At 36.0% G+C, this 21595-nt stretch overlaps 1 long non-coding RNA gene across 3 annotated transcripts in view; it reads left to right on the top strand.

Moving 5' to 3' along the window:
- LOC107311356 (uncharacterized) overlaps nucleotides 1-21595 on the top strand; it is an 82042-nt gene that overhangs the window by 39659 nt on the left and 20788 nt on the right. Inside the window, exons 2-5 of one of the 3 annotated variants that reach the window (XR_014943897.1) lie at nucleotides 2508-2544; nucleotides 16481-16575; nucleotides 17463-17521; nucleotides 20241-20350. This is a non-coding gene — a long non-coding RNA (uncharacterized LOC107311356). Of the gene's footprint in view, nucleotides 1-2507; nucleotides 2545-16480; nucleotides 16576-17462; nucleotides 17522-17633; nucleotides 20351-21595 lie in introns of all 3 variants that reach the window. The other 2 variants (XR_014943896.1, XR_014943898.1) reach the window with 2 other exon arrangements.

Genomic DNA, 21595 nt, shown 5'->3' with positions numbered 1-21595 from the left:
TGGGAGTCCATTCCATCCTTCCTATCCCGCTTCCTTCTTAATCAATATGTTCTTGGTGCCAGAGAAAATGTGAAACTATTTGACTGAAAAAGCTGCCCTCTGTTAACTGTCTTGAGAGCTTAAGGCAGTTCTGTTACTTGAACTGAGCAATTCACCTTAAAATAACAGTATGAAGTTTCCCTAGAGAAATGAAATCCAAAGCCTGATCTGTCATAACGAATAAAAGCTGAGCTTTGTCAGTCAAACAGACAGCAAAGACCTCAGGGAGAAAGGAATTAATGGGTTTTATTAATGTGTTGGTGTTGTCTGAACATGTATGCTATACTGTTGTTGAACTATAGAGTGAAAAAGTGCCGCAGCTTTCCTGCAGTGATGCTTTTTGTTGTTTTTAGTTATCAACTATTGCAATCTTCAAAAGAAAAAAGTCATTAATTGCACTGGAAATAAATTTCCTCATTTGGAAAGGCTCAAACAATGTACATTAAGTGAACATTTGTGGGAGCAGGATTGTGGAACTCAGAGACAACTCAATATGAGTTAACAACTGAGTACAACTTTATTATGCTGCAAACAACCTTTTATAACCCAACTGCAGTAGTGGCATAATACGATTGGATAACCCAGACATGGCACAACAAATGATTGGCTGCCTTCCACTGCACTAAACAGTTTAACAATACCTTGACACCATGACAACTCAGGACCCTTGCCACCTAGTCCCTGCCCCTCTGCCCCTCTTGCTCACCAAGCCTTCTCACAAGGTCGTAATGTCCTTGAAGCTATCATGTCCTCCCTGTTCTCTCAACCAACTCCCAACAAACATTCCCTTAGCCTTTATGCATAATTGACATCTCAGTGTATTTCTCATTCAAGAAACTGGAGATGATTCAGTTATTTTGGATTTGTTGCCACACATGTTAGTTCACAGTTAAGACAAAACAAACAAACAAACAAAAACAAAGAAAAAAAGAAAAAGAAATGAAATGCTATTTTATCTAAAGTAGTAAGTAGAATTTAGCATAGAAATTGTTTACACACTGGTACCTCTGCATCTGAATCATTTACAAATCATTTGCATGCACTTCAAGGTGCTGAAACCACCAGAAGTGCACTTCTTGTGTGACCAAAATTGAAGCTGTTTTCTAATACTGTGCTTTGACTTTGTTTTTCTGAATTATTCAGGATATACTTACTAATAAAAAATACATTTTCTCACAAGATGAAGTGAGCTCGTAAATGTACCTAATTGCTAACAATTACTAAATGGAATTCACAATGTTCTGTGTTACAGACAAATTAGCACATCTTGGAGAATACATTTTTGTGTTCAGCATCCTTCCAGACTTACTCTTTTTTTTTCTTTTTTTCTTTTTCTTTTCTTTTTTTTTCTTTCTTCTTCTTTTTTTTTTCTTCTTTTTTTTTTTTTTCCCCCAAGATTAAGAAGAGTTCAGTGACAAAGTTATAGTTCAGCACTTTTCCAGTTAAAAAATGAAACATGAGCAGTACACACATATGAGACACTTTCAGTCTTGTGAGAAGCAGTTTTTGCAGGGTTTCCTGGACAGAATCAAGAACCGCTGGAAATATTCATATAATTTACTGGAAATCATGAAAACAGACTGTCTGGCAGGTTCTGTTTTGAATAAATTTTGGATTGAAAGTGAACTTTTTGGGTAAGCATGTGAACGGGCTTATTATCTCTATCAATATTTCACAATTAGACAGGTCTGTAAACAGCTTCATTAAATACTAAGATGCAAAAAGTCATGTCCTGGTCCTTAGAGATACGATCACACAGCTAGTCTTTGTTCAGGCAAACTGTAGCACTGGAATTAATTTTCAGGGCAGCCATTCAGTCAGTGTTTGAAATAATGAAGTAAAGAAAATAAATGTGCTTAGTAAATCACCTCTATCTGCAGGTGGTGACATACTCTTTTGACAACCTGCTCCATGGGCACTGTTATATCCCACCAGGACACTTAAACGAAGTCACTGTGAGAAGGTAAAATTCCCAGAAGCTGGCACAGAGAGTTGGATCTCACAAGAGATAAAAAATAGTCCTGACTTTTGCCATTAGGTGAACTTGGTACAAGATGTGTGTTTTTCAACTGGTCTTTCTTTCAGTGCTATAATAAATTCTGTACACATCACATCATGTAGTCACTCACTCACAAAAACCTTAACAGGGACAGGTTGGTCACCTTAAACAAACCATAAATCAACTCAAACAAACTGGGGAAGGAGACAAACAGAGGCTCAGGTCTTGCTTCTGTAGAAAAACTACATTTGTAATTAAATGTAGGCAGTGAGAGAAAAATGAAAGTTGATGAGTGTACAAAAACACCACTTCAGGGTCTTTGGGAAAGACAAATAAGAGTACAGTTTATTTTTAATTGGAGCAAAATATTTAGGATAGAATCAAAATATATATTTCTCTGTAACAGGAAAAATTGTGTAGCATAAATAAAGCATAATTATGTATTCACAAGAAAATGTTTTTACCACAGGTGGGAAGATATATCTTCAGGCTCTTGTAATGCACAGGTAAGCGTAATATCAGATATTCATTAATAACATTTTACATGATCAGTTTAAATCTATGCTACTATTTAGCTCTTACAATTATTTTAAATACATTTAATAATGTCAAGCTATATATACAAATCAGTTTATACAAAACAGATGGAGAACATATGAAAAGATTCTAAGAAATGATTATTATTATTTTTTTAAGAATATGCAGACAGTTTGAGGCTCCGTTTTCCACACTGAGTGTCAGATGGCTTTATGCTCTCTTATTTCAATAGATCTTTTTTGTGTTGACAAACATAGCATAACCAAGGTTCGAATAGGGGCATATGTTTGGGCTGCAGAATGCTCCCATTTGTTTTGCTGCCTTTTTTATCATTCTGGGATGAGATATCTGCTCTTTCGTTTCGGAAACTTATCCTCAACACAAGACAGAACCTCCTATCTTCTCTGTCTCCTCCACGTAGGATGAATGTATTATATTTAAATCCATCTGTAATCTTCAGTGACAGTTTAATTTAAAGAAAAAAATAGGCAAGTATCAACTAAATATTTGCATGGGATAATAAAATTACTCCAGTAATCCTTCAGAAGTCCATAGCAGCCTAATTGCCAGTTACACTTTCACTGGGAAAAATCCCGTATCTGCTAGAGTGAATAAGGTGTTGTATTTTTCAGGGCTACTATGTCAGTTCAGAAACCAGGGCACTGCAAAGAAAGGCATGTAAAATGTTTGCTAATATACTTTTCATATCAATTTTGATATAAATTATAAGAACTTTCTGAAGACATTGTCTAAGAATAGATGAAAAGCAAGACCCCTCAGCATGGGGTTACTCTCCTTCAGTCCTGTGGGCCCCAAGACTGAGGAGATACAGGGAGCAGGGAAGCAATAGAGGGGAGCAAGTTGTCAGTGAGACTGCTAGGACAGGTGGAGTTATTCATTGTTGTAAGAACAAGTGAACAGAAAGTGGTTTTCATACAGTCTGTAAAAGGGGTAGGTTTGTGTGTGTGTTTTACTAGAGTGAGACTTTTTGTAATTCAAAAGAGAAAGTGTGAGACATGGGAATAGTCTTCTAAAGACTTTATGACCTCCGTCTATTACAATGTCAGCATAAAATTCCTTATATCTTTTTGGTACTTGCAACTTTTATATTGTACTATAATTCTGTACCCGCTTTGAGGTATTCTTTTCCCTGTGGTGAATTTTATTCCCAAGTGCTAGGAAGAAGTAACAGTGTGCTCTGAGATGACCTGACAACTTCAATATAATACCGGTAGACAAATTATTAGCAGCTTTTCCATGCAACATTCCTTACACCTTGTACATAAGCTGCATGCTTTTTTTTTTCAAGGCCAGAGAGTGCCTTGAAGTCCAGTACAGTGCAGACTGGTGGTGCTGCTACCTGCCACCTCCAGAGCTGTTTTTGAGATCAGTTCTCCATGGAAAGAGCCATCCTCATGCCTGCTAAAATGTAAAAATAGATTTTAGATTGATGTTTGCTTTGTAGAAGGAATGAATGTCTTCTGTTGTTGTTTGGTACCACCTGTTAAACAAACTTCTTAGCACCCTTTAAAACTTCATAGACTACTGCCATGAGCAGTATGACTTCATACATCTCAGGAATAAAGCCTGATGCAAAAGCACAGCTCTTGTTTAGATTATACTTTCATGCACCTGAAGAATTATTTTAAAAGCTTTTTGAACTTCTTATGAGAATCAACACGGTTTCCTCATGATTTTATTCAGAACTCCAATCAAAATCACTCAAGAACAAGGCACGTTCTAATTGGCATACTTAAAAATTCTTAGTTGTGGCTCAGAAATGGTAATGTATTTTAAAAATAATGTTTCAAAGAAGGAATATTTGTTTTTCTTTTTTTTCCTTTTTCTTTTTTCCTTTTTTTTTCCCCTTAAGAACTGTTGTGGTGGTTAGTTATTTCTTCAAAATTACTCTCTTGCCCCAGAATATATCCATTACTAATACTTATCTCAGCAGATGTGAAATCCTTGCTGCTCTCTGTGTTCTTGAAAGTTTCAGTGAGTCAGTTGCACAGTCAGGTTTCAGGGAAGGATTTGGGCTCTTGTTTTCCATTAATAATAATCCTGCAAATGGGCCTGAAATCCTCAAACGAACACTTACACGCGCAGCAGAAGTGATCCACAGAACATTTCATGGAGGTATTTGAAGCATTTCTTTGTCTCTAACGTCAGATTTTCTTAGTGCAATAGGTGCTTTATGGTTTCATATGTAGCTGCTACAAACACCTACTTGAGTGTTTCATCCCCTCTCAACCCCCTCCCTCCCTTTTATTTTTAAGTTCAGTTAATTATAGAAGTTTTGTTTTCAAATTCTACAGTCCTGTTTTGATTCAGGCTGAAATAAGGACCATTGGAAAATTTCCCAACCATCTTCTGACATCAAATTTCTGGTATTTAATGAGACCTTCATCCAGTCATGATCTAGGCTGCAAGGTAATTTCTCATACATTTTCCCCAGCATACTGGTGTCTCATGATTGGTCTCTTCCTGTTGAGGTATGAGATGCTGTTGGGTATTAAAATCTAGTGGAATTCACACTGAAATGTTCACACAGGAAATTTAAAGTTGCAGGTATATTAACCTAGGGTTAAAATACTTGAAACCCTAAAGCAGTCCTTGTAGATCCCTCTAGGAAGTTGAAATCTACTGTTTAAGGATGTTTGATTGCTCCTGCTATCTTTCACAAATCACTTAACAGTTCAGAGACTTGCCCAGAGGCCCACAAATGGATGAAAATATACCACACTAGATTAAAACAGAAATGTTGTGACCTCAGTTTCACTGTTTAGACTGGATGATATTTTTGTTGCAAGTAATTCTGGACATACTTCTGTGTAATGCAAGCACAAATAAATGAGGAAATGTGTATGTAAGTTCTAAAAGAGAATTAGCTTGGCTTGCACATAAATGCAGTTTTTACACACATTATCATGGATGAGCAAAGGAAGATGGAAATCCGATTAATTATAAACTTCTATGCATGTAACATCTCATTGCAGTATCTGAGAAGTTTGAGATGTTTTTTGGAAGAAGTCAACACGTGACTAATATGGGTAGAATGCAAGAGACACATTAAAGCTTGTAATAGAAAAGTAATTTACTATGCAAAAGAAGCATAATAATAAATTATAATATAGGAAGGGGCATTTCTCAACCAGACAGATTCAATATTCCTTTCTCACATTCTAGCTTTTCGAAAAACCTAGAATAATCTTTTCAGTGTTCTGCATTTCTTATTATGAATTTTTGCCACATATCCACTTTAATTTGTCCATATACTATAGATCTTAAATAACAGACTCTTTTTATTTTCAGCTTTCTCCATTACTTAAAACTTATCACCACTTTTCTAGCCACAGCTGACTTTTGACACAGATGAGCCTCCCAAGTACTGAAAAATATCCAAAATCCTTCTCTGCCTCTTATAAAAGTGGTATTTCAACAATTCACAGGATAATTCTAAATTTTAATGAGAACTTGGCTTTTATCAGTTCGGTTTCAGTGAGAGCAACATCTTGCTCAAAGATAAGTAGCCTCCAAAAAGGGGAATAAATTAATTTACAAGCTTTAATTCATGAAGAAAATTTATTGAAAAGAACATTAGTTGGATTTAGGTATCTTTTCAGAATTTTAATACGAAAAGTCATGAAGCTTATGGAAGAGAAGTCATATGATATACAGTGATCCTGCAGGGGTATGACCTCCTCTCCCCTTTGCATGTAACTTTAATAGGAGTCAAGCACATACCAGGATAAGGAAATAGATGTCAGCTAATCTTTTAAAAAGCCATTTTCCTGGATTTTAGATGTTTTTCCAGTATTTTCAATTATCGTAATATGTTAAATATATTAGTCCCTACTTGAGGAATACATAATAGATGTATGGGCATTTATTTCTCTTCCTTGTCTTTAGCAGAGAATATATTTGCCATATTAAACAAGAAGGACATACTGTACCATGGATGTCCTGGCTAGTTATAGTAAGAAAGCTTTACTAACCAAGTTGCTCATGAAAACATGTCAAGAATTATCAATAACAACTGAAAAAAAAAAAAAAAAAAAAAGAAAGAAAGAAAGAAAAAAAAAAAAGAGTTATCTTGCAATGATTTACGAGAAGATGCTGTCAGTCCATCTAGAGTGAAATTAAATGTAGACGAACATAAAGAGCACACTGAGGGTTTGTCCATCAATTTTTCCTGCTGTTTAGTAGAAAGATAGATAGATAGATAGATAGATAGATAGATAGATAGATAGATAGATAGATAGATAGATAGATAGAAAGAAAAAATAGGCCTAGGAAAAATGTATTTTCCTTTTCACATCACTTACGTTTGTGAAGTTCTTTCAAATTTTCCCATTTCTCAAATATTGTTGTTTATCTGATCATTAAGAAAAAAAAAAGGATTTCAATTTCAGGCTTTTGATATTAATGTTGAAAACAAATAACTGGTGTATGAGTAAATAGTAATTATATTTTTTAATATGGTTGAGTAGAGCTGGTAGCAATTCAATGCAGTTGTGTGCAACAGAACAGTATCTGAAGGGAATTTATTTTTTTTTAATGAGAGTCATTACATTATATTTAATTCTCTTTCACAAAACCTCTATTTTTCTTTTCATTATTTCTTGATTGTGCAAAGATAAGTAATTTCTATGAAGCATCCACATAGTAGCTATCTTTGAAGTCAAAAGGACATTACAATTGTTCTTTTAGCTACTCAGTGTGATCAGGAAATCAGCTCTTAGATCAAGCTGGAAACACAGATGATCAATGAATGTGTAAAAAAGGGTATGAAAAATGTTTGGCATCTTCCATTACTTGTATTGAATAACCAAACATCTTTTGCCATAGATTTATGAAATTTATTTTTTGTACATATTTTACTTCACGTTGCTTTGAGAAACTTTAACAGTGGTCAGCACTCTGGAACAAAGATAATATATCTGGCTATGACATTGGAAGTCTTCTCATTGTTTCAGATTTTGAATTGATGACCTCTGGAAGAAATTTAAGAGAAAGCTCATCAGTAAATAAACTTTGTTTCCATGCAGTGTTGCTTATCTTCAAGAAGACAGATATAGCACTGAAACACATCATTTAGTGGTCATGGTGGTAATGGGTTGACGATTGGACAAGATGATCTTTGTGGTTTTTTCCAACATTAATGATTCTATGATTCTGTGATTCAGTGATTAAACTATTCTGTTAGTCTTTGAAGCATTTTTCCATTGAAAAATATTAATGTTGTAGAAAGAAAACATAAAAAAATTGACTTTGGGCATTTAGTTTTTAAAGAAAAGTTAAAATATTTCATTGAGTTCTTCATTTTCTTAAGAAAAGAAAAAGAAAGGAATAGAATAGAAAAGAAGAAAAGACAAGAAAAGAGAAGAGAAAACCTGTTATGCAGCTATATGGAGGGAGCAAATCTGAGCAGAAGGCTTTGGAATTCTGCTGTGCAGAAAAGTGGTGTTCCACTTTCCATACTGTATGAAAAGCGTACTTATGTTTTCTTTTTAGAAAAGATTAGAATTTCTGAGCATTTGTATGAACTCCATATGAGTTCTCAGGAGCTGACTGATTTATGCAATCTATTGCTCTGGATAGTATATGACAGACTTCTTGCCTAGTGGTTGTAGAATTTCATTATATTTAAGAGGCTGGAGAATGTTTTCAAGTCTGTGGATGTCACAGCATTGAATGGTTTATGTAGGAAATAAATCCCTTAAGATCCAGAGACACAGAAACTTGAAAATGCAGAAAGTTGAAATAAACTATAAATTTAAATGTATTTCAATAAGTTATTGTGTTGAATATACAGAAGAAAGGCTGGCTTTCATAGATCGATGTATGTACCCATGTCACAAACATTAAATATTAGAATATTATATGAATTCATTATATGAATGTGGGAATTTATAAAGCACTTGGCATTGACCCAGGTTTGCAGGCATTGAAGTTATTGGAAATTTTTTCCATTGTATTCTCTAGTTAGGCCAATACTGAATTCTTTTAAATATCTCCTGTAGTTGATTTGATAGAGGCAAGATTTATGCATCATAATGCTTAAGTGAACGAATAGCACACTCTGAGTAAAAACCTGAGTATGAAGAAAGAGCCCTTCCAATTTTCCCATTTAACTCTTATGGTAACAACTGGAGAATTGCAGTAATAAACAATGAACAGACTGAGCTCACTCAAAATTTAATGAAAGCAAAAGCCTTTTCTTCTCAAATATGATAATAGTCTATTACAGTTTTGCTATTAATTTCGTCATCATATCTCATTATCTTATAAAAGCCCTGGTCTGTGTGCTTAACAGAAATACAGAAATATGACTGTGAACACAATATCACAGTATCCAATAGCTCTGTAGTTACAAGAGCTGTGAGAAACATCTACAAGTTTTGTGTTGCCCTTTCTTAGCTTTTCCTTTACATACGTACCAGTGTAAGTAAGTTATTGTAAGTTTTGTAAGAGAATACTCAAGCCATGTGGACTGAGTTGATACATGAAATGTGAGGTCAGAAAAAAAGGATGTAATTCAAAATCTTAAAGATTTGTTTGTATGCTTGTTAATATCTCAAGGGCCTCTATATACTTGCAATGCATTAGGAAGCATTAGGCAAACTCCTTAAGTGCTGTACGGTATTGAGTGTTGCTGTGTTGAAAATAGTATTTCTAACATATAAAGAATTACATTTTAATGTTAAAAATTGTTTAATCGAGCTTATCCAAGAGCTTCAGCTTAGAAAATAACTAAGTTAGTATCTAAGATTTTTAAACATTAGCGTTTTCAGGTGGGCCCTGAAGGTATGACTTAAACTCTATTTAGTAAAATGCAAAGTTTAAAAGATAACCGGGAAAACAAACAGAAAATGAAAATTTTCTGAAATGTATGAGACTGCCAGTTCTTGTAAAATGTTCATACTAACTGGATATAGTGTAAGGGAAACTGTTATCACAACCTGAATCTCTGATTAACAATCTGAGGCAAGCAATGAGTCAGCTGCAGGAGCGCAGGTGAAGGTAATTCAGCTGTGCTCCTGGAAGGGGTGGAGCTTGACACCACCTCTCCTAGATCCCATTTAAGGGCTGACCACCACTAAGGTAGCATTTCTTTTTGGAGATTGTTTCTTTGTGGAGTTTTTGTGGTGAGCCACAATGTTGGTGAGCATTCATCTCAAAGCCTCAGCACTGGTGAGTCTTTTCTTAGATACCCTCTGGCTATTTACTCTGTAATTATGATTATACACTTGTATTATTTAAACTCTACATATGTTGGTGCTCAGTCAAGTCAGAGAGTTCTCTTAGTTTCTTCTAGCATCAGGATATTGTGTCTTTATTGTGTTCAATGTACATCTTATTTACCATTCACTTACAAGCAATATATTCTTGTTCCTCTAACAGTTCCTCTAATCAGTTAATTGGTCCCAGCTTCTCCCAAACAACAGTGATAAAGGATGAAAGGTTTTTTAAGGATAACAGGATTAACAATGCATATTGATGGGACCTCCTGTCCACCCTGAGAAGCAAACAGACACTGCTTGCTCTTTGTCTCACGCTCTGGTCTTCCAGGGTTTGACAGCGACAAGGTATTCCAAAGAGTCTGATAAGCTCTTTGGTGCCTTGCTCACAATTATATCTTACCCCGCATACATATACTAATTCAACTGGATAGCTCCCCCAATTTTATTTTTCATAGCAAATAAACAGATTATTAGGGAACTTCCAAGCACAAACTATCCACAAAACAAAGAAGAAAACTAAACCTGGGCAGTGATCAGCAACAGCACTTCATTTTTTCTTAATGTTTACTACCTGAACAAAACTAACAAAAAAGATACCACAGGAATGTTAACTTCAATGAGATGTAACAGGGTTGTTATGTGGATAGGATAATACTCTCATATCATGTGTTTGGCAAGATGACCTGACCTCATTTGTCCTGGACATCTGGCCTTTCCAGAGGCTGTCTCAGCACAGTACTGATCAGGGCTTTGGGAGAGAGGACCACCACCAGGAAAGGAGATAGGAAACACTTTTCCTGCCACAGGGAGGAGGTGCAGGTCCCATGGTTCCCATGTCCCATTCTCAGCAGAGGAAGGTGAAGGTGGAACCAAGTATAGTGAGGTGACCTGTAGCAGAAGAGGTACAGGGCTTGGTGCTCAGATGCCATCAGTGCATTTTCTCTTTTCTGGGATGCCATTTCTGCTGCATCTGATCATCAGTAATGAAGTCTAGGAATGAAATTACTTTTGATCTCTACTGATGTGAACATTACTAACACAGCATTTAAAGATAAGGCAAGGTAATTTTAGAGATGTCTCCTGTAGATACCCAGAATTGCGAAGATCATTAATCTTTCTTCACTTCCCAGTTCTTCCTAAAGGGACTCTCCATTTTCTCATGAAATGATCAAAAAATTCCCTAAGGAAGTCTGTCAGAAAGTGCTGTTTCAGAACCTCATGTTTTTCTCAGAGCACTTCTAGCCCAAGGATGGCAGCTGGCACAGTGGGAGCAGGATTCCAGCTAGATCATGTCAGCTCATGTCATGTTGTGGGTCTTGTTTGGGCATCTTAAGGCATGCACAGCTCTGTCTCTTTTATGTCCCATCATGTGCATAAGTAGGTATCCAAGGTCCTCTGTGCCTGAAGTAGCCCCTCTCTTCATTTCCTCACTTTGTGAAATTAGTATTGTTTTACTTAATGCCTAGAAATTTTAGAATATGGATAGGAAGTTAAAAGAAATTACAGATTAAATTACATGAAATTATAACTGCAAACATAACATATCTTTTAAGGTATAGCCTTACTAGTTTTACTCAGTAAATTTCTGCCAGTAAAATGGTATCTAAACATACAGTGTGAGCAGAGGAAGGGGAGACCAAGTGGGAAATGCCCCACCCAAGTGTAGCTTTTACAGAGATGAATCTTTAATCCTGGTGGAACCTGGTTAAGACAGAAAGCAGAAACAACTCAGTCAGAAACTACTGAGGTAGAAAAGATTCTGCTTCTCAAACAAGCTATTTCAGATATAGCTCTGCTTTCTTTTCCTTCTTCTTTTCATTTTGTGTTTGTTTTGTCCCTTATATCTCCTTCTCTTTCTGTCCCTCAAACATGTTTGGAGTTCTTTATTCTATTCTAAACACATGACAAACATCTTGGTAAAATATTCAGTTCTTCCTTAACAAGTTTTTGTACCTGCCCCAAGATCCTTTCCTTGCCATCCACATTGGCTGTAGAGAAATTTCCTCTTATTATGCACTGAGTAGATGTAAATCTATTTAGCATAATAGCAGTAGATTTTCCTTCCATGTATTACAGTACTGGAAACCTTTTAAATATCCACAAAGCTGAACCATTTCATAATCATCTCTTCTGTTCTCCTTAGTACCTCAAAATAATTTCTGAGTTGAGCCAGCTAATATCCTCCTGCTTAAGTGTTTCTGAAACCACTTCAATTGTGTGTGCACTGAGGGAGGGTTTCCTCCACACTTTCGTCTTCCATCCCTGTCATTCAATGTTCCAGTCCAGTGATTTTTCCATTTCTGTTTCCAGTGAGCTCATTTTAAAGTTCCAAATGGCTCTTAACATTTATATCCTCTGTTCATTTCTTTCATTTCCATTTCTTTGCTTTCTTTTTTTCATGTCATTATTCATATTAGGATGTGCCACTATCTTTCATCTAACACATTACAGCCCTTTTATTTTTTTTCCCCTCTATGTATCTGAAAGCTTTTAAAAGCACGTTTTGACTTCTGCAATCAATTTGCTATCCTTTTCTTTTTCCAGAAAAGAATCTTTTTTGTCCTTTTACTTATTAAAAAAAAATAAATAAAAAATCAAGAATTCCTAAACACAAAATTGCTCACAGGATAGCAATCTCAACTTAATCTTGCAAAGTTTTAAGAAAAACATATTCTGCATCTAAAAAAAAATGAGATATGCACAGCCCATCTTTTCTTAAATGTCAGCTTCTTGCCTGTTTGTGATATAAAAATTCATTTATGAGTGATTTATTTTTTTTCACTGTTTATTCTGTCTCTTGAATGAATACAGATCAGTACTTCTAATAAATTAGTACTGAGAAATTCATTTCCAGCCCAATAGAATGGAATGTGACAGCCTTCCTAGGAGAATAGAGGAAATGGGTACTACATTATAATGGATTTGCAAAGTCTGCTTTTCAATGAGATGTCCTGAAAGTACAACAAATATTTCAAACTCAAAGCATCCATGGCATGAACTGCTCTAAGAATGGATTTTAGCAATTAAGATCTGAACTCAGAAAAAATATGTTAAGCAAATGCTGAAGTTTGTGAGCCAAGCACACAAAACAGACTTGAGAAATTTCAAAGTTAGAGAACCTCAAAGGAGTAGGACAGGTAGGAGGATAATGGATTCCCCATCGGTGATAATAAATCATATATACATGTTTCATCTGTGTGAAGAGACTAATGACTGTAGATATTTCAAAACCCAAAGGCCAAAGGAATTGTTACCTTAGATTCTACTTTATTGTATATTTATTCCTATGCCTCTTTGGAAATCATCACCCATTCCTGGCCCAGAAATTAGCTCATTAGATAACTTGTTTCCAAAAGTGTTCCACTTCAGAAAACTGGGCCTAGGTTGTAGTTCTCTTCTGGGAAAATCGAAGTGCTGCAAATTGGAAGAAAATGCTGGATACTGTTGTTAATGCAGGCTCACAGCTTCTGAAGCCTTGTTTATATTCAACTACTTCCCTTCTATGAAATGGTAATATGATCCAGTTTTAAAACAGGTAATGCGTGAGTTGCAGGAGTTACTTGTTATGAATTTATTATCTTGTGTATTTAACTTGTTTCTTTGTGAACCGAGCATGAAGCATATAAAGGTAGTTGCTATTCAAAACTATTCATTAAATAATTACTAAATCACTGAATAAAAATCTTCAGTCTGTGAGCATTTCACTGCAGCTTGTCTGTTTGCAATAGGTGATTGGTCACTTGAAACATAAATCCTTATTAAGCTTCACCATTTGACAGAAGCATTTTTGTAGCAGAGCAAGTGATAAACAGTCAAAATTTTGACTCACAGATTACTCTTTACTTCTAAAACTAGTAGTTGTTCGGTGTTGGCAGCAGTACTTTCATGTCCTGTGAAAGATAATATCATCTTAATGAGACTTTCCCTGGATTTTGCCGAAAAGAGTTTCAGTCCTGGCACAAAGATATGGTAAAAGCGAATTATGATCTTTAGGCCTCTGCTGCTTGGAGCCAGTGTTATTTCCAAGATAAGATGCTGAAGAAAGGTGGAACAAACAATTTCTTTACCACTATAATGCTCTAGGTCTATTTTCTCTTTCTGGAACCCTTTTCTTCAGCAGTCCTACTGATTCACTGCTCTGCATGGCTGGTAAGAAGAGATTATGATGCTTTTGTGTTTCTTGCATGTTACTGCTCCTTCTTCCAGTCCACTGGCTGGCAACTGGGGGTACTCAAAGTCTACGCAGCAATACTCTGGAAGCTTGGAGAGGTGTTGAGCAGGGACACCTGTCCTGCTTGCAAGGGCTGAGGGCTGTTAACCAGTGAAAGAGGTCTGTAGATTTATACTTCACTGAAAGTGTGCAGCAGAGCATACATAACACATGGCAAAAAAAAGTTTTTATAGTCTGAAAATCAATTCTCAAAAATATGCAGTTCTATAACAAATATTTATGTGAGTTGTTCATTTTGAGTATAGTATATGTTTCTCTTTTTCTTATGTCAGTCACTCACTGAAATTTCCCCTGAGAAAGAAATGCAATTTTTTGGCCAGATTGACTTTGTGTAAATATATCTCACTATGCAATGAGAATGGCCTGGTATAGTGGGGACTGATCTAATGCAGCAATGGTTTACAGTTGAGAATCACCTCAGTCCCAGCCCCAGCCATGAGTGACAAAGGTGGCTGTCTCACACAAGGCTGGGGGCTGCTGGTCTACCAGGCAGTGGTTCACTGAGGCACCAGCAGGATGGCTGGTCCCTGAGGCTGCCATTCCTGGCCACATGCTACACTATGTATCAAGAGTATCTAGCAGATGGAAGTTTCTGTTCATTTAGAAAATGATCAACTATTTTCAGGTACAGTTCTCTCTTCTTGCTGTGTGTATATATATATATCATCTATATATCTATATACACTGAGGGGGAAAATGATGTGGAAAAGTGGTCACATGAATCACATTCACTGCTCAGGCATGAGGCCTGATGAAGCAGATGATGTAGTAATCTAAGTATGCATTCATCACTAACTGACCAGATGTTAGTGAAGAAGTTTGAGTAACTCCTCAATATTTTCTATTGGCTGAGCCATCAGGCTGACACAGCCCCTGTACTTTAGGATGTAATTTTTGTGCCAGAATATCCATATTAAAATGTGATTCTAGAACAAAAGTGGATACAAAAAAAAAAAAAAAAATTTCAATTTTTTCCCTTTTTTTGCTTTTTTTTTTTTTTTTTTCTAATAGGAATTCATCAGTTGTCTTTTTCCTGATTAACAAATTCCTTCATCAACTATAATTGCAACCATTAAATTAGATTGCTGCCTGTTAATCTTCCACTGCTTCAATCCTATTATACAGGGAAATAATGTAAACTGTCAGAATTAGAGGATGCAAGTGCCAATCTTGAGACTAGAGAAAAATATTGTTTTTAATAAAAGGCAATTTCATCATAGTGAACTTTAAAGCAATGCATAGATGGCATTTTTTTTAGACCAACACAACATGCAAAAAATAAATGGAAATCTTTTCATTAACAGGAAGAAATAAACATCATATCAAAGCTGATGGCATTTTCACATGCATCATTTGTATAGCTCAACAGACAGCTTAGAATTAAAGGGAGCCTGAGGCAAAGAGTTGGAGAAGCAAATAGGAGCACTTGAAGTCTTAATTTATATCTCAATATAAAGTTTATAAGGCTAGATAAAAAGTATGTAGTGGAAACATTAAGTACCAGCAGTTGAACCAGCCTGATTAATATATCTTTGAACAGAACTTACATTAAGACAGTTCAGGGGAGACACAGCTGGGTTTAAAAGGCAAAGCCTGGCACAGCTGCCAGCCTTGACATGAAATGATGGTGGAACACTTTCTTTAGTGCTACCTTATGTTAATATTAATCTTGCAATGAGTTTTAAAAATCTTATGGTCTGAGTGAATGTTTTAGCATTTGGGGCATTGAAACATTTACAGATCTTCCTATGATTTTTTTTGAAGACTATTGCCTTTAGAAAAATGCTGCTTTTTAAATAAATGCTGAAATAATGATCTGTCCCTAGATTTTTTTGTTTGTTTGTTTTTTTAGTGTATAGATAAAACCAGTGACTTCTGGACTGAATAATTGATTTCCAGTGCTTCATTCCAGTATCAATCAAATATTATTTTTTTTTTATATTTTACATAGTAAGAAAAAAAAAAAAAGAAAAGAAAAGAATGGCATATTTCTGGCATGAGCAGAATTATATTAACTTTGCTCTGAAGTGTAAAATGTGTAATTGGAGAAATTACAAAAATCATGGAATCCTTAGAGTTGGAAGGGACCTCTGAAGGCTCTAGTCCACCTCCCCTGAAATGAACAGGGACACCACAGCTAGATCAGTTAGCTGAGGGCCTGATCCAGCCTCACCTTGAAAGTCTCCAGTGACGGGGCATCAACCATGTCTATGGGCAGCCTGAGAGAGAGAGACTTTCTTTCAGGTTTGTTGATGCTATTTCAACCCCTGCAATCCTTCTGTCCTTAGTGCGGCAACCTGGCTGTCCTCCAGCTATGGCCTGCAGGGACTGTCCTCTGCCAGGACAATTACTTCAGTTGCCAATGAGGCTGAGATATATTTAAATGTACACTATATTTTTATGACCTTGCTTTTGTGTATGTAATTGCAGTTAATGTCCTCAGAATTTTGTGCAGTTTAGAGCAGATGTGGACCTGAACTCAGTGATCCTGACTGTGGGGGAGGTGTAGAGCATCTTCTACTCAGGTATGGGCATGTTTCAAAGCTGTACCCCCAGGTATGGGACAGAGACAGCTGGAACACCAGTGTGAACCTGCCTCTGGTGCTGCTGACAACCTCTAGCTGACCAGGGGTGCAGACATCCCCTTTGCTCCTTCATGCATGTTGCTGTGAGCTGCTATGAGGATGATGGGGAGGCTTATATGCATGCCTCTGATGTGCAATCTGATGCTGTGGTTGTAGACAAATTTGGCTGGTTGTGTACAAAGCTTAGGTGATGTAAAATACTACTGACAGCATTTGGAAAGGATAGTCACTGTGTTGCCAGCCAGGGCAGGGATGATTTTAACAGCAAGGATGAAAAGTAGCTTCTCTGAGGACTGCGTTCCACTGCAGTATGTGTTATTATTTCCTTCAGAGTGGCATGCTATTTTATTACCAATGTCTTGTATTGCTACCATAAACTGTCAAATGTAAAAGTGCATCAGATGCTTCATTCATTATTTTAATATTAACCATACTGTCACTTTCTAATGTGATTTTCACAGAAGAGACCTCTGGGAATGAATGTAGACACGTATCACTTATGTGGGAAGGCAGTTCTTGAAATGATTTGGTTCTTTGGTTCTTGGTATCAAAAAGGGAAAGTAACTGAAAAAAGCAAAGGTGCTCACTGACTTACAGGAACAAGTCAGCCCCTGCTCAGTTCTTATTCTGCTTGTAAGTACCATTTGTCAGGGAGGGAAAAGTCACTGGTAGGGTGAGGCATCACTAAGGTGCAAGGGTACCATAACCTGCATGATGCAGCCCACAGGCAGCTTAACATTTTACTCATTTTTTGTTATAATTCTGGCAGTATCTGTACAGCACATAAGTGTTCAACTGATGAAAAAAGGCGTGTTATTTTTGTTAAGGAGATCCATATTTCTGTGTATTCCTCTGGAAATCTCTGCACACCTGAGGTCTTCTGAAGGTAAGTATCTGTTTCTGTGACTACTACTGTTGTGTTTGAGTGAATTCTCCCTCCCTGCAGCCTGGGTTCCTGCTGCATTGCTGTCATTGTTGTGCTTACCATTGCATTACAGAGTCCAGCTCCTGGTTCCACACAGGATGACCCAAAATTCAATTCATTTGAAACCATTGTGCAAATGCTTCTCGAACTCCAGCAGCTTTGGGCCATTATCATTGCTGTTTCAGCATCCTAACACCCCCTGGTGAAGAACCTTTTTCTAACACCTGACTTGGATCTCCCATGACACAGCTCCATGTTATGCAAGGCCTCTTTACCCTCAAGGGAATTAGAAGCTCCTCCCAGTTTAATATCCACAAACCTACTTATTAGACTTTCTAGTCTTGAATTCAACTAATTTATGTAAATTTTAAAGAGCACTGATTAGAGGCCAGTGTCTTTCTCCCTGTCATATGTATTTCTAAGCTTTTTACTTTCAAATTTGAGCATAAACTGTGTTATCACTTAATCCCTAAAAGTATGAGATCAATTAATGTATCTCTGAGAATGTGGAGTCTAAATTATAATAATGTGGCAGTTTTCATTGCAAGAGTTATTATATATTTGCAATCCAATTACAGAACAGTTTCATGATAATTAAGAAGATATTTGTTGAACATGGAGTGAGACATTACAGGAAATTGCTATATTGTCCAATTTACCCATAGTTATTTGTCTAAAAATAAGGGTGGAGTTTTGTGTATTATGCTCTCAGAGAGCTGCTTTATGAGAAGGAGATCATTGTTTAGATCTGAGTAAGTATTTAGTGCTTAAATGGTTTTCTCCACTCATCCCTAGCACTTTGCATTCAATCTTTCCTCTACAAACCATGAAAATACTTCTGGTGGACAGGCAGCTCTTCAGCATGTCCTCAGGTGCTTTTTGAGATAAGAGATGAAAAGTAAAAAAGCATCTGTATAGTGGATGATAAGGGTGAAAACATACATTCACAATGATCTGTAGTATCTCTATGATGTATGTGTAGGACCTTTATTTTTTTGCTCCTTTAAAAGAAATGGAGCTTTATACTTGATGCTAAGGTTGGGACCATTAATTGGGAATTGTCAGAGTGAACTGTGAGTGCAGTGAGGTCAAGCTAAGATTACAAAGCTGAAGCACAGTAAAACTATTCCAATGCATGGAAACTGCACAACTTATCTACTGGTGTATGTGTTGTTTCAAAATGCTATGAATAACAGTGATCTTCATGGCTATGGTATTCATTAGAGAAATATTATATACTTGAGGAAAACTTCAGTTAAACTTTAGATTGCAGATCTGATACTTATTTGCTTACTAGGTCTTTAGGAACCAAGTTGTATTGTTTAATCCCATCCAGCTTTAGAGCATGGTCTTAAATAAACCTGGCTCTCAAAACCTCATTTTGAGAAAGAGGCATTAAAATTTTGTGGTAAACCATAAAGCAGGGACATCCCTTTTAACCACTACTTCGCACTTTTATATCAAGGAGAAGACCTTAAAGAGCCCCCTTTTTCCTCAGTAAGAGGGGAGATGCTCTGGATAAGACTGAGAATCCACCAATTTGCTGCAGCTGGTTGTTGAAAAGCAAAAGTTATGCATATGTAGTAATTTATCCTATTTTCTCAAAGTCAAGGATATGCACAGAAAAGTGTATTGCTGTTGCTGAAATGTTTGTCATCTTGCAGCAGGGAGAGATTTCATGTAGAAAGCACATATCCTGTCTATTCTCTTCCCAGTCCTTGTGCATTATGTGCTCTGAAACCCACTGTGAAGAATAAGTTAACTTATTTCATTCATTTAGCAGTTAAAACGTGAATTATTGTTAATGCTCAAAAGGGATTGCTGCATTTTCTCATTCTCATCACAGCCTAGGACCATTTGCTCATAAATGGCAAACTGTATTATTACCACTTATTTTGCTAATACCTTAGGTCCCATGTATATATGTTTTATGACAACATTTTAATACAAATTTTTGGAAAAGGATTACTCTTCTCCTGATACTGAAAACACTATCTAGGTGATCTTACAAATATGTATCAGAAGTGTATGTATCATTTGACCTAAGTGAGGGATGATAACATCAAATTTTCTTTATGAACACTTATTCTCTATATACAGCTGTACTTTTTATGATACTACTTACAGTTGGCCCACTGTGGTGGCATTTCTATGGAAACAAATCTTTGTAATTAATTTTGGTTTAAGGACTAGAACAACATGACACAAGAAACAATCATATTTCTGGTGTTTGAGGTGATAATTCTACATAGAAAATGATTATCTGTATGCTTGAAAAAAGTCCACTTTCTTTCTTTGTCAGTTTGTCCTGAAAAGTTAAATACTTACTGCATGCATCAAGGTCATAAATTACCTGTTACCATAACATGAGAAAGTATCATCATATAACAATACATTTACAAAGATACTATCAGAACCCTTACAACTATTTTTGGGAGGTCTCTTTCAAATGTTAATTACTTTTCAGTCAGTATTTGATGAAACAGGTTATTTTCATTAAGCCACATTATGGCTAAGAAAATCACAAGACCATTTTAGATAAACAAAGCTAAATAACTTGGTTACATCAAATTCAGATTGTAGCAGAATAACCTTTATTGATTCCAAGGCAGAAACTTTCAATAAAAACAGCCACCAACAGATATATTTAATCATTCTAAGATTTTATTTTCCATAGCAGCCGAGCATCCGTCATATCCAGTGACTTCCTGGAGACTTTGGTTGTTTTGTTTTTTCGTTGTTCAAAATGGACATCCACACACCACTTTGCATGTGAATATTCTTGTCAAGGTGTGTATTCCTGTTACTCTTTGTCCTGCCTCAAATTTTTAAGAAGCTTGTAAGCAGAATTTAGTTTTGGTTGCTTCAGCCCCATCAGCTTCACTAAAATTAAAGCACCTATTTACATTAAGGGTGAAGTACACTTACTGTTGTGGGCATGCTATTATCTCAGTCAAAATGGGTGCTAGTGGTGGTGCTATTTTTACATATTGATTAGGTAATGTAACAGATTTCTGACATATCTTGATATATCAACAGGTGCAGTGTAACTTGTAGGAAATGCTAATTCTAAACAACACTGCAATTTATTAACACTGAATTTTCAGTCTGTTTATGGTGCGTTGCTTCTGTGTAACTCAAGTTCTGGAAAAAGAGATGCGTAATTATGTGCCAAGAGCCTATAATGACTAAATCAGGAATGGCTGTTGTAAAATAAGTTTTGTTGAAAAGTTAATGCTCTACTGAAACTTACCTACCTTGCACTGTATTCGGTGTTGAAGTCTCACTTGTACAACCTGGGGAAGAGCCAATAGCGCTGTTTTTAATTCTTGCAGCAAAATGTTAATGTAATATTTCCATTTCAGCATCTACAAAGGTATTCTACCAAAAGTGTGTGTTAATTGGATATTTTAATTAAATTGATATTATGACAAATTCTGCCCCTGGGTATTTGTTTCTGTGTTTGTATATCAGACAAGAACATGTCTCATAGTCTACAATAGGAAAAAACCTACAGTGAAGACAAGAAGGAAGGCTTCAAGGTTTATGTAAAAAGGCATTAGACCTGTCAAGCATGCATAATCTGAAATCTAATTCTGTTTTATTAAGACCAGAAAGTGAAACCTCTAGAGTTCAGAGACATTTATATTACGACATAGCTTTATTGGAAAACCACTTGTAGTTGCATTCTTTTTGAGAGAGTTTAAGTTATTCTAAGGATACAGAGTATTGATGGATAGATTTTAAGATATCTAAAGTGAGTGGTTCAGTCTCTCCATGTGACATTCCCTCACTTCTATCGTCTGAGCATCCATGAACTCATAGTTTACTAATGAATTGCATTCTAAAAGCAATATATCATCTCCCTGTTTTTGTTTTTTTTTTTTTAAATCGTGAGTATGAGATGTGTTCTACCTGCCAGAGATCAATATTCCAAATTGTTTCTATAGTACAGCTGTTCTTTCATGACAAATTTATCACAGTATGGCTTGGTTATTTAAGTAAGATATGGATTTTTCTTGGTCATGAGTTTTA

Source organism: Coturnix japonica, chromosome 3, assembly GCF_054131305.1.
Source record: "Coturnix japonica strain WE chromosome 3, WE-NBRP24, whole genome shotgun sequence".
Classification (NCBI taxonomy): domain Eukaryota; kingdom Metazoa; phylum Chordata; class Aves; order Galliformes; family Phasianidae; genus Coturnix; species Coturnix japonica.
Note: the sequence above shows the minus strand (reverse complement) of the source record. Positions and strands in the feature narration are given on the sequence as shown.